General features: G+C 35.3%; 1 protein-coding gene across 4 annotated transcripts in view; it reads right to left on the reverse strand.

Annotated features, from left to right (window-relative positions):
- LOC132703584 (serine/threonine-protein kinase NLK) overlaps positions 1-14,732 on the reverse strand; it is a 110,273-nt gene that overhangs the window by 62,151 nt on the left and 33,390 nt on the right. The window lies entirely within an intron of this gene.

Here is a 14,732-nt window from a genome sequence, read left to right on the forward strand (position 1 = left end):
AAATTCTCTTACATTAGCACACACTACATCACTGCGACTATTACCTTCACAAATAAGAATTTTAAATGATCCATTGCAATTTATGATATTCGGTAAAAGGAACAGAACTCCATTCGATTATATCGTGGCATTATAACTTCTAAAAATGTTGGAAGTCACTTTGGAGTCCAAGACACATTTCCCTGTGTTAGGTTGTGTTCTAGTGCATTATGACACGGCATAGAGCAGATTGTTAAGCCGGGAACAGATTCTTTGAGTGAAGCCGCAGCTAAAGAAATCATCAATCCCATCGAACAAACTGACACAAAGCACAATATTTTCCCACTCATATATTTTTCGCGAGTTTATCAATTACCCAAGTTCTTTGTCGAGAATTGATTGCCATATCTTAGTCCAAATATTATTGCTTTCATAACGACCAAATTGAGAACAAGTACGAATAAGGACACATCCAAAATGCTATTGCTTTCGATTATAGAGTCTTGTCAGCGATACAACCGTCGGAATAGATTTGAGACTTTGTATGAACCCTTTTTAAAATATTTCTGAGTCTCACGGAGCCGTGAAAGAAGGTATAGGGTAGTGTTTCAAACATACCTCATTTGTAAATACTGTTATGAATGGTTAGTCTCGGGATAAAAATTCGACCCACGAGGACATTGGGCGATAGTATAAGAGCCGCTATTATGAGCTGAAATCTGAAGGATGAAATAAGAATAAAATAATTGCAAATGAATTCTTAAGCTTGCATTTTCTTTCAGCAATAAGTTTGCTCATTAAAAAAAGTAAACAAACTAAAGGGTGATTCAATAAGGATTTTCACATTATAATAATAAAAAAACTCGGAAGAATATAAAAATATACAAACATTTTTATTTTAAATTTTGGATTAGTGTATTACAATTAGGTATGAAAGATGATGCCATTCAAATGACCCCCGCGACTCATGTGGCATGACGTAATTCGTTTATTGCAATTTCCTATCACTTTTTGACACAATTCAGGTTCTATTCCGGCTATTTCGCGTCTAATCTCCTGTTTCAGCTCTGGAATAATGTTTGGTTTATTTCTATACACTCTGCTTTTTAGATACCCCAAAAAAAATCTAGGGGAGTAAGATCACATGATCGCGGCGGCCAATTGATACCGCCGTTACGTGAGATAATCCGACCAGGAAACTTGCCACGCAGCAATTGCATCGCTTCTCTGGATGTGTGACAAGTGGCTCCATCCTGTTGGAACCACAAATCTTCAATGTCCATAGCTTCCAACTGCTCCCAGAAAAAATCAGATATCATGTTTCGATAGCGAACACCATTAACCGCATTATCCTCGAAAAAAAAAAGGGCCCATTATTCCTCCGCACCAAAATGCGCACCAAACACTCACTTTTTGAGGATGCATTGCTTTCTCCTGTTTCAGCTCTGGAATAATGTTTGGTTTATTTCTATACACTCTGCTTTTTAGATACCCTAAAAAAAATCTAGGGGAGTAAGATCACATGATCGCGGCGGCCAATTGATATCGCTGTTACGTGAGATAATCCGACCAGGAAACAGCAATTGCATCGTTTCTCTGGATGTGCAACAAGTGGCTTCATGGCTTCATCCTGTTGGAACCAAAAATCTTCAATGTCCATACCTTCCAACTGCTCCCAGAAAAAATCAGATATCATGTTTCGATAGCGAACACCATCATTAACCGTAACAGCGTTCTCCGCATTATCCTCGAAAAAAAAAGGGCCAATTATTCTTCCGCACCAAAGAGTCACTTTTTGAGGATGTATTGCTTTTTGAATAATCTCTCTAGGATTTTCTAGTCCCCAAATACGAGGATTGTGTCTGTTTATAAAGCCCTCATCGCTAAAGATGATTTTCGTTGAAAATTGTCCTCGTATCCATTCTGCTGTTGATGATCTCGAAGTTTCAACTCCTGAGTTATTTCGACTTTATATGGGTGTAAATGCAAGCCTTTTCTTAAAATTCGCTGTGTGGTTGAATACGTAACGCCCACTTGCTACGATCGATGACGAATCGATGTGTTTGGATCTTCGGCTACACTTTCGGGAACAATGGCGATATTTTGATCTGACCGACCTGCACGAGCACGTTGAGGGACTTTGAGGTTAGTTACAGATCCAGTTTTCTCAAATTTCTGAACCACATTCCAAATTGTCCTCTCAAAAGGTCGATTTTGCGCGCCGAAAAATTCACATAGAGCCCGAAATGCATTTTTTCTAGAATGACCATTTTCATAATAGGCTAGCACAATTTTTACACGTTGTTCAGTCGTGTATTGCTCCATGACTAATTTTGTTTATGTTTTGAGGTTATAAATCTCATATGATAATAAACAAATACAGTGCCGTTTAAAAATATTTCAGATTGTAATGTGGAAATTCTTATTGAATCACCCGTTAGTAGAGGGTAGGTTATAAAAAAGGTACTGCAACGTTATCATTTCCCGCGAGTAAATTATTTATTTCACTGTCTCTCTCAGACTTCTATTGTTTATTACAATTTGTGAGAAACGTAGGTAGAGTTAGTTTACGGACGTAAAAGTAGAAGCGACAATGGAACGAATTAAAGGGGTCTAACAATATTTCTAGGAACCGACGACGTCACTTTCTAATAAATCCAATGATACCAAATCAACTTCGCACATAACTCGTTCGCCTTCGGAACGTGTATTACGCAAAACTTCCCTCCTCTAGCTACCGGTGGCGGCGCATCCACCGTCACAGTATCGAGCCGGAGTTGCGCCCTTATCTGGACCGCTCCCTCCGCCCCGCAGTCCCAAATTGCCCATGAGGAGACCGTCTCCATGGTACTCCGCCGGCGACGACGCCGCGGCGCTCTATCGTCTTTTATCACGAACCAGACGACCGACGCGACGTTCGCCGGGAACACCGGGGGTCGTAAACGACGGGATGCATTTGTTCACGGTTTTATGTGATCCGTCGATCGTTGGATATGCCAGTCAATTTTTAAAATTAAAATCGATAGGGAAATGTGGTGAAGGCGAATAAGAATTCGCGATAAAATTGTATTTGGACGATGAGGGAGTTTCTGACCGAAACGGATGACGACCTGAACGAATAAGACATTTTGCCAATTACCAATCACACGTATCCAAATCCACCTATTTGGCAGCGTTTGTAAATTCGCCGATAAAATCATCAATGAAAATCACTGAGTTTGGGGATTCATCTATGCAACTGGATGAAATTCGTCCGTTTCTTAAATTCTCAGATTAATTAAACAATTGAGATGCTCACCTGGGTGTTTTTCCAGCTGGAAAATTTTTCAGCATCTGCTATCCAAGGACTGGAGGACCAGAAATCAAACTCCAGTATGTAACAGGATCAGCAGTTTTTGAACATCATTATGAATGGAACCACCAGATGTTATTTGACAGAAATAAAGTGATTGATATTAAGCCACCCCGTTTTGTCTTGAAAGCCTACTTTTCTCAAAATTTTTAAGTGGGAGCATTCGACTCTCAGCTTTAGACAGCGTTCTGAGCAAAACAAACAAACCGAACAAAACAACGTGTCCTGAAGTCAACCATTTTGTATGTCACTAAGGTTGTGTATTTCTGACGTCGAAAATTGATGAAAAAATTGATATTAACCAGAAGTTGATCGAAATCTCTGTTACGTATATGTCTATAAATATATCTGTACTACTTATTCGGTATCGGATATTTTTTAACCTGAACACGTGGAGTAAAAGTCTTTGCATTCAACGCGTATTCACACGTGCATGACAAATACATATACTTACGAAGGGGCATAAAATGCATCAAAAATTATTGCATTCCATTCATAAATACTAATTAATTTAATTAACAGCGTTTCCTAAATTATTACACGATGAATTCAGATGTATAGCGAGTTTTTAAGAAATTTAAACAATTCTGTTTATATTCCTTAACTTTGGGTACATTCGCAAAAGTTCCGTTTCATATCTAAATTACAAGGTAGATATAAAACATTTCCAACATACGCCACAATGTTGAGCTAATTTAATAACTTCGTAAAACGAAACGTGAACGTTGAGTAGATTCCGTAGTTTCCCAGTAAATTCAGCGGTTTTAGGTCAATCCAATTTAACAAAAACGAGCTTCGCATTCTACCCCCTAAATCGATAACGTTATAGCTTATTATTTATTATCGCTGGCAACTGCTTTAAAATGTGGTACCTTAAATAACTTATTTTACATAGCCGATGATTTTTCAAATGCGACGGCAATTCAATCCGCTAATTATTTTTAATATTAAATTTGTTTCATTAAGTGGACAAATGTTAATGTATGAATTTTTACATAGGTCATATGCTTTTCAAATCAAAATAAATGTAGTTAGAAATAGGAAACCGAAAAGAAAGGCAGTTGCAAGGAAACTATAATTAAAAGAATTATATTTTCTAAAGTTTACTCTCTCTACTCTTTTAAAGGAAGGTCTTCAATGCCCTTATTTTCTAGATATTATCAAAATTACTTTTTATTTCAATTTATTGGCCAGAATTCGAAAATAAAGGAATGACATATTCAAAAAAACTCACTAAATTATCTTTCAAAAACTTGCCTACAAAATCTTATTTCTAAACACCTTACTTTATCTACAGTGCATCCCTAATAATAATGGTAATATGTGCGAACGCACCTAGTGCAAAAATTCCGTGAAAATTACATAAAAGTAGTTCATTTCAAAAGTGATCATGAAAATTTGAACAAAATCTACTTCCACACCACATCCACACTTATGATAAATTACGGATTTCGATTAATAGTTCAATAGTTCATACTCACGGTTTTATCCGTCTTAAGGAATATTTTTTCATATTTTTCATATTCCAATTTTTTTTTCGTATTCGTATTAAAATACTGATCCTTAAAGATAAGATTCCTTAGATGATTTTAAGAAGAAAAAATTATATCAATATAGGTCTGCGATCGCTTCAGTTTTGATATAAAAAAAAAATTAAAAAAAAGTTTCTATTTTCATTAAAACTTCTTTAGACATTTTGTTGAAATTTGGTAAGTTCTCACGATGCATAGAACACTTTTTTCAGTGAAAACATTTTTTTTACTTTCACTAGTGGTGTAGTGGTAAACATGTAATTTGTTTATCAAAAAAAAAAAAACGCGAAGTACCTTTTTTGTTTTCGATAAAAATATTTATTATCATGTTTACCCCGATGCCACTGACGAAAGTAAACAAATAACCCTTACTCAAACAATCAACAAACTATCTAAAGCAGTTTTCTTCTTTTTTTCCCAAAGTAATAAAAGGAATCACACTCTTAAGGATCCGTATCTTATTATGAAACACCAGTAAATGTGGTGATCTTTTATTCATGCTTCTTTTTTGATATGTATTGTGATGTCTTTTTATTACTCACCTTCATATGTTATTCTCAGTTTATTCCATATTTTAATAAATTACATAAAATTTAGTTGAAAAAAATATTTGCATTGGAAATGCAAGTAAATTACTGCTTATTAAGAGTAAATGAACATTTCTTAAGGAATGCATGAATTTTCTCAGCTTCTATTGCTGTTGTAGATTTAACCTATTCCTTAATGTCCCCTCAGATGAAAAACTCCATTCGGAAGACCCCAAAATTATCCGCTTTTATGCCGGTCTCGCCAATATAATCAAAAAGGTCGTTCAGTATCTGCTAATACGGAAAAGCCACGTCACAACCTCTTACGCATTCGATTTCCTTAATTAAAATAATTAAAATAAATTAATTGCTCGGACTTACCGACCGTTTTCGAATCAATGAAGTGTGTAAGTTCACTTACCTGAAACAAAACGTGCACATTAATATAAAAATTAATAAAAAAACTTTAATTAATAATTGAAGTATGGTCTTACGTCAAGTAAATCAATAAAACCACTCAAAACGTATAGAGTTTATTGTTAGGTGCATCGCAAACAGTTCGACGCGTTATGCGCAAGGTCATTAATTCAGTAATTAATCCAGTACAGAATACGGATTAATACGGCATTGCTTAGATCTCGATTTCGCCATATATTCGACCAACAAGATTATCCCGAAATAAATCATCTTGCAGCAACGTGTCCGGCCAATAAACACGCGCCATACGTCACCGTCACGTTTCATAGTGGATTGCCGAAACTAGACCCGACTATATACTAGTTGTATGTTGCCAATTAAAAATAAACTCAAACCCTGAACACTTGCGACCTCAAAACTAATCTAAACTACTTAACGACGTTGGTGCACCTGGGCAATTCGATCATGACATGCTGGAGGGTTCATTATTTGAAGCTCTGTTATTTACGAATATTCTTATACAATGTAATTTATCAATGCAAAAGAACTAATTGAACGAACATTTCCACAGGAAAATACATAATTGGAAAACGTCGGATTTTTTAAACAATGCTATAAACGACATGCTTCTGTAATGGTTTCTATGCTGTAAAATGGTCCATCACTGTACGATTTTGATGAGGAATAATATCCAGTACTGTACAAGTGTTCTAAAACTTGTTAATCTAGATTATTTTTTTCGAGATTAAACTCTGATGGTACCAGGGTATCGATCACTACCATCAGATCTCGTTGAATATGCAAAAGAACAACAGGGCAGGACATTCAATAGCTTGAAATTACTGGCTTTTTATAGAACACAAATCTTGTTTTTATAAAATACAAAAAAAATCATAAATACAAGAAAAGTCTATATAAATAATAAGAAAATTTATCTGAGGAAATGCTGATATTATCATTATCAAATGGTCTACCATTCGACGAACCACGTTCTCAAGACCCCACATTTTTTCTTCTTTGATAACAGAGGAGGTTTGCGCCAGTTCTCTCGGTGCACTTTCATAATGGCTTGGTCGAAGAAGATGACACAGGAGAAGAGACAACATTTTTGTGTAAATTTACTATAGCAAATAGTTTCCTTCCAGCTTCAAAAAGTATTGGTAAAGTTAATTCGCCATTCAACGATCAAGTCTCACTTATTGGGATGATTCGAAGCAGAGAAACTTGTGATAATAATAATAATAATAATAATAATAAACTATCTTTATTGAAAATCAAAATATTTCCTCTGCAAAGTTTATCAAACAAGTACGACGGGGTCTTATTGGTGTTTAGTAAAAAAACAAAAGTGGCTAACTGAAATTCAAATCGATCCTCCAGCATGAGCCAACCCGAATCAAAGAGGCACTGTAAAATATGGTAATACTTTCTGAAATTGTAACTGAGACGCATACAAGAATTCTGAAGTCTTTGGAGGCTCTCATCTCAATTAAGTATAGCTGGCCAATAGATACTGCAATAAGCGACATGGGATAAAACCGATAAAACGCGACCTATTTTTAAGTTTTATTAAAAGTTTAAGGTTTCCGGTAAGCCAAGGGGCTGGGGGTCTCTTAATTTTAAGTGTTTTGTACGTTCATATCATCAAAAGAGGATAAAATATCGCAGTTAATTGCTCTAAGACTCCAGGGAGTCAAGACATTCAAGTAAGTTAAATGTTGTAGGTCTATAAACTGTTCCTAGACACAACGTTTTCCTTTCGATCTCAAACTATTAGGATTCTTTATTTTCAATCGAAGGGATCGATCAGAGTGAGTCACTGTTTCAGTTTTTTCGTTTCCGAAAAACATCTGACGTTTATCGAAAGCATGGGGAAAGTGTATTTGGATTGAAAATAATTAAGAACTAAAAGTACAGATTTTCACGAAATTATATATTATGATATATGTCCATCAGTTTAATTAGGCTGAAAGCATCTTAAACGATTTTCGAAGCGTTTACGTACAAAATGAACGAAATACCAGACAAAACCACAATGTAGGTTTGCCGCTGCAAATGAAACGCCCCCCGTTTATTCCACGAGGTCCTTTCTACATCCAACAATGCGGCACGAAATAATTTCATGTAGACGCAACTGCAAATAAAAAGTTTAACACCTCCACATTGTGCTCGAAGAAATGTATATACTAGTACGTAATAAGATTTATAGCGCGCTTCGTTCTGTTTCTCGGTAAAAACATGTGTAGATCTCGGTACCGACTTTCTAGAACAAAACCGAAAAAATAAAGCCTTTATCTCCAAGTGGAATCATTTAAGTTATGCTGATTAATTCCAAACTTGATTTATCCTCTTCGAACAAGGTGCGGTCTTCTTGCATACGACGTTCAAACAAATAGGGTAGAGAAATCGATTCAGAAATTATATTGCGGAAGATATGGGGTGGGTCAATACGTAAATAATAATGCATGGCATAGACGTACGTAACTGCATTAACAACTTTGCTGGCAGTCTTCAAAAACACCTCTAGATGGTCGCCATTGCTATAATGAGACGTATTGCGCGTAAGTCTTAGCAAACGAAGTATCCAAACTCAAGATTGAATTTCTTGTCTCATTGGAATTTGCATTCAATAAATTGGCATGGGGTCTAATTATCTCAACTTACTCTGGGACTAATTCTGAACTGAATTAAGGAAAGTTTTGAGGTGACGAAAACGTCGTGGCCTATGCCTGCTTCATACGTACATGGCTGAACTAATAGTATAAAATTCCTTTGAATTGAATCGAATATAAAACGAAAAAAAGAACATATTTTTGACTTTCTATTATGCATGAGCTATTAAATCATTTTCAATTTTATCAAAAACTAATCGGTTTAGGTTTTTGAAGTATAAGTGAAAAAGTATTCCAGTTAGAAAAGAGAAATAGAACTGGAATATGGATCGATCGCATTGCAGGCTTAGCCTATATACCTTAACAGTCCTCATGCTCATTGCTAGCGTCGTAAAAACTATTCCAAAAGAATGGCTCCAATTCTCAGTTAAGAGAATACAAAATTGTTTTGGAAAATAGAATGGAACAATAATGACTTTTGGCTCCATTTTGATGGGTGTTAAATAAAATCTTGACACTCTTGTATTCCAGTTCGTGTTATATTAAAGGCTAGCCCGGTTTAAATCTCAAATTTCCAAATCGGGATTCAATTTAAACAAGTTTTGTTGATCCAACCTAACAGGCATATCAAGCAATAACCCTAACATCTATTGGGTTCGCTATCGGATTGGTTTTTGAGAAAGCAAATTCGGAACACATTCAATCAGTAACGACTACGAAAATATTCCGTGGTCTCGAGTGACCGAACAAAACATGCCCACTCCGCTCTTGCTCCGATGCGTCAAACACACACGTACCTGCCGATAACGCAGGCCGTATATTTTTTTATCGGTCATCCCGAACGTTGAACGAAACAATACATTCGACGCATCTTAAAAAGGTCACTCTTTTAATGTCACACGTATGCATTGTTGTCTCTAATGTCGTCCTCGATGTAGTGGATGTGACAAAAGCAGTCGAGGTTTTGTATTATTCGCCTCATCAAATATGTTGATTTCACATTACCTCTTGAAACAAAATCTCAGTGTACACCAGCAGATAATTGTGGTCATTGTTATTACTATTATTTATTATTAATTTTTTTATCATTTAAAATGCGTACTGAAACAGGATGCGGGTAAATAAAAAATGAAAGCAACCAGCAACCAGCAAATATTTGTTGTCACAAAAAAAAACTGTAAAAACACATTGTTTGTATAAGCAACAACGACTTTTCTAAGGTTACCTCCCGAGTTGAAAAGAAGAATGTTATGCAACATAGATGGGCAGGCATCAATTTAAAATTCGTACATCGCTCGTTTCTGTTCATTATGCCTGAGAAAACACGTGGTGCCAACTCTGAAAAAAAAAGACCCTTCGTCCGAGACATTCCGTTCTCATGGTAAACCTGCTCCAATCATCGCAGAGATTGATGTAGGTAACTTTTGCTTTTGAATTCATGGAAGCTTTAGATCTAATTCGGTAGACGACAGATAAAGCTTGTGTCGTTCGGCCACAAATATTTAAAGAATCTTGATGTAGTTGCTTTTGTTACAAAACACGGTTGAATTAAAAATTCAGGGTTTACTTCGTAAAGTTTCGAACAACTAAAATAGCAGCAAAATGCGAGCTGCTGAAACAAGTTTCGAAATGTGACAAATTGTTTAGATCAACAGTATTAAGCAAATGTTTGGTTTCAACATTCAATGACTACTTTAAACCAGAAATGGCGACCTTTTATACACACCAAAAAAACGTGTTATTTCCATTAGTTAATTTAATTTGAACAACCGTGTTCTGGTCATCTAATAAAAAAACAAAACTTAGTAATAATAACATTTCAACAAATATCGTCTCTCATCTCTACTTACATACAAGAAACGTTTGTATCGCTGAACCTGGACCTAAGCACATAGATAGTTAACACAACAAAAATGTATCTACAATGACTAAAGGAAATGATATTCGTTATCTCAAAGGATTTACCTTGGCAAGTCATCGACCATCGTTCATTTTCTTCGACGGTGATAAATTCTATTTACTTCCTCTGCAAGAAACTTTAATGTTCGCCTTAATGAAAATATATCGGACATTAATAATCTACACAGAGTAGCCATATCGATTATGATTAAAAAAAACAGGAAACGATATTACAGCTAATTCTGGAAAATAAATAACAGTTTATTTTCGTTTCTCTAAATAAAAACATAATAGATGGGGCGCCGTACCGGTGCTTAAGAAAAGTTTAACCTTAAGTATTTGATAAAATTTCAGATATAGATTCGTAAATAATAAGCATGCTTCAACCTTCAGGCCTTCAGGGAGCAGAATTTAATCATTTTTTTTTACACCCAAAACTAAAACGTCACTTTTATATGCAACATTTTTCCAAAAAGCGAAGCGAAATTTTTGATTTATTTTTACACCTTTAGGACACTATAAAATGTTAATGAAATCTCCAGTTACAAACATCTTTTTTTACGGCAACTTTATAAGAATCGTGCTAATGAAGCCTCGAATGAATTTCAAATAAAAAGTACGATTTCTAGAGGTTTTTTTATTGAAATTACAGTAAAATTTTAATTTTCCTATGCTCAAATTTATCTACATGCCGAAAATAAATCTAAATCTACTTTCTTAAAACAACAAGGGGCATTTACTGCAACCGATCTAATTCTAAGCATATGGCTAGATGAACCGTTTGAATTTGACCGTAAATTTAATTAAAATCTATCGGTATATCTTGATCTGGTCAGAATCAAATCACGACCATTTTTGAATTTAAAATGTGACTAGGTGAATTTAAATGTCGGTCGAAACGGGAACAGGCGAAATGTAAATGATGGGTATCCATGCAATCACACCTTATAAATTTATGGCGGTAATTAATTGGCAGATGAACTGCCGCATGAAGGAACATCTGAGATCTGTGCTTTCGCGTATGTGCAGTTTATGAAGTTTTATACTCGTGCTCGTTACACAACCAGGCAGGTGGTGAATTTTGTTTGTTTTTTGTTATATTATACCATGCGCGGTCACCTGGACCCGCTTTCCTTTAAGCAGCCAGTTGTCCAACAAGAAACCAGTATTAAAACATCAATTAAAACATTAAAGCACGGTTGAATGTGTTACATGGAAAAGCTTATAAGAAAACCCACAATCCGGAAAAACAAAAAAAACTTAAAACGATGGCCAATAATATTTCTAACTAATAATAGTTATATATTATAGAGGGCATTTCAAAAAACACTCCGCTAATTTCTAAGCTCAATAGAATATTAAAAAATAACGTTAGTTCAGTGTCTGAAGAAGAAGATGCGGGGAAAAAAGAGATCTAAAAAAACATTTTTTGAAAATTAGTTTTTAATTAATTATTATTATTAAATTAAATTTAGATCACAAATACTAAAAGTAACTGCTAATAAAATATTCCTAAGTCATAGTTTTTGGTTAGTTTCTGAAAAAATTATCATTTCCTGAGATAGTTCGTTCTCAATGTAAAATGATTTATTAGTTCTGTCAACTTTGCTTGCTACTGCCTCAACTTTAAAACCAGTTTTTTTTCATCAGTTATCCATAAAGTTCGTATTGTGGAAAACTATATAAAAATTACTATTTTTGCTCAAAAAATTGAAAAACTATATCCATAAAAAAAAGTTTGGGTCCGAAATAAGTGGGCACTCCCCCCGTTTATTGACGCTCCTGGACAAAATATTTTTAAAAATTCAGCAGTAGCTTTATGACCCAAACAAAGGAAATTTCATTTACGTGTCTTAGACCATTTCAAAAATGAAATTAAAAACTTTGTGTCCGAAAAATATATCGGTTCACTTGAAGCGCCACACGAGTTCAAGACACGGAATACACTGCTAATTTTTTAGGAGCCCTTTTAAAATATTTTAAGTCAAGTGACTATTATCCGGCAAAAATTTTGTGGCAATTTCGTTGCCCGACACACCTCAAAGTGAAGAATTTTATGCAACCTCTAAAATAATTTTAAGTTTTATGTTGTCCCGTTTGTAATTATGTGTGCTTTTTAGCATCTACTCGGTAAAAATTTAGGACATTTTTAGAAACCAATAAAAATTATTTCTAAGGCAACGTATGAAATTAATGTATTAAAAGTAATTCGGAATTTTTGAGGAACAAGTCAATACATGCAGTGTTTTCCAAAACCAATGCCCATTCGAGAAGAAATGGAAAAAAAGAAGAATTTAAAAATTGAGACACAAAAATATTTGGGACATCCACATTTACTCGAACTCAATTACATTTTTGGATTCGATAAATATTCTGAAACTTTCTACGTTATAATACTTTTAGATCATCGTTCTTTTTATTGCCGTCACAAAAAACAGAGAGTTCCATTCATATATTAAATCTCATGACATAATAGGATATCTACTGATGAGCCGTAAACACAATTTTTACTTAAAACGGTTGAAAGATAGTCAATTATTTTGATGACAAATACTTGTAGAAAAATTTTCGAAAAAAAAAAATCTAGTCCCACTACTCTAAAAATCTAGCCAATCCTGCTATACATCTAGGTACACCCACAAAGCTGTTAAATATGAATGGGGCAAAGTTTGATACCCGAGGCAATATAGATTATTTCGACAATCTAGACATTTAATTTTACTCTAACCTCAACGGAAAAATAGAAGGAAAAAAGTGGATTGGACGTAAGATTCTTTCAACGCTAAGAAACCTGAGACAATGACCAGGCCTTGACGCAGATGAGTTACTTAATCCAGCACAGGATCGGGAAAGATATAGAGACATCGTGCACATGGTAGTCGTCAACGTTCAATAAGAATATGACACTTGAAGAAGAAGATATTTACTCAATAGAGTAAACCTGTAAGCCAGGCTCCAGTGACGTCTAATCATTTTCGAAATGTTACCACAATAAATTCTACCAACTGACGATTTAAAATCGTTCCGAGCAGGAAGCAATGATCGAATCAAATTAACTTCTATCGATTAGCATTCCTCAATCTATAGTTTCCATATCGGAACAGCGCTTTGGTTCCAGGTCGCTCCACCTGGCATTACGTTATTATCTTCGGAATCCGGTCACTTGGTAGTTAAAACGCAAACCTTAAAACACGGGGAGTTAACCGGTGCCGCGTGGAGCGTTTTAAGTGCGTATTGGTTCGTAATTTATTCATTATTATCGGCTACTGAAAATCCATAAAGGCATAATAATTCTGCAGCACCGTGAATCGAACCAATTGGCCGCAATAGTCTACGAACTACGAGTGCAAAGTGGCTCTTTTGTGAGGTGAAACGACTCGTCGCCGACGGAGGAATGTGCTCCCAGCGAAAAAAAAAGGCACCGGGCGCCCGAGTTAGTTAAAGTGTACAGTTAGAGACTTTAATTCCCGACTTTGATACGCCAATATTCTCATGACCGCGTCTCCACCCGACCCGACATCAGGAAGAATTTCAAAACTAATTGCCCGACGAGGTTTTACTGTTACAGGTAATATCACCTAATGGTCTGAGACGTTGGGAGGCTCACATCTTTCGATCTAGAATATTCTTCGGTCTCCATTACCCAGCGAGAAACGCAAATATGTTACGGGCCATGTAGTCCCACCCCGCTTGATCTGCGCTATCTGAGTAAAGCTAAAAAATATTCACCGTGCTTTTTGATATCTGCGTATAATGTGCGCATTTTTACTGTATGATTTATTAAAAAAAATATGTTTATTTTATTAAAAAAGATCCTAAAAAATTTTGGTGGTTTATTAAAAACAAAAGAAAAACCTCAGGTGAACCCAGTTACATGAACTCAACTCTATTGCACTGTGTTTTCGACAGTCATTTTCTAACAGGAGTTCCCTCATCAATTTTAATGGTATTAGTAATTTACACCACTTTGAAAATATAAACATAAAGATGTTCTCCGAGCATGAGCTGGAAAACCTTCTGAAAGTAATTAAACCTAAATTTACAATGGCCCCAGATTTAATGATACCATTCCTTATACATGACAGTCGCTTTGTTCTGGCTAAGCCGCTTGTAATACTTTTTAATCTGTGCTTGAGAAACCAGGACATTACAGGTATATGGAAGATGTCTAAAATTATTCCTGTACACAAAAAGACTGTAGATCGCAAATCCCAAGTCATTTTCCCTATCTGCAATTTCTGTAAAGTTTTAGAATCTCTGCTACAGGACAAAATATCTCGTGTTGTTAAGAACCAATTAGTCCCCCAACAACAAGGAAGGACTATGTCTCAGTATATTTCTGAGGATATTGATGAAGGCTCTCAAATGGACGTCACATATCTTGATTTTTCAAAAGCGTTTGATGCCTAGATCA

Source organism: Cylas formicarius, unplaced genomic scaffold (genome assembly GCF_029955315.1).
Source record: "Cylas formicarius isolate icCylForm1 unplaced genomic scaffold, icCylForm1.1 PGA_scaffold_6__28_contigs__length_40554024, whole genome shotgun sequence".
NCBI lineage: Eukaryota > Metazoa > Arthropoda > Insecta > Coleoptera > Brentidae > Cylas > Cylas formicarius.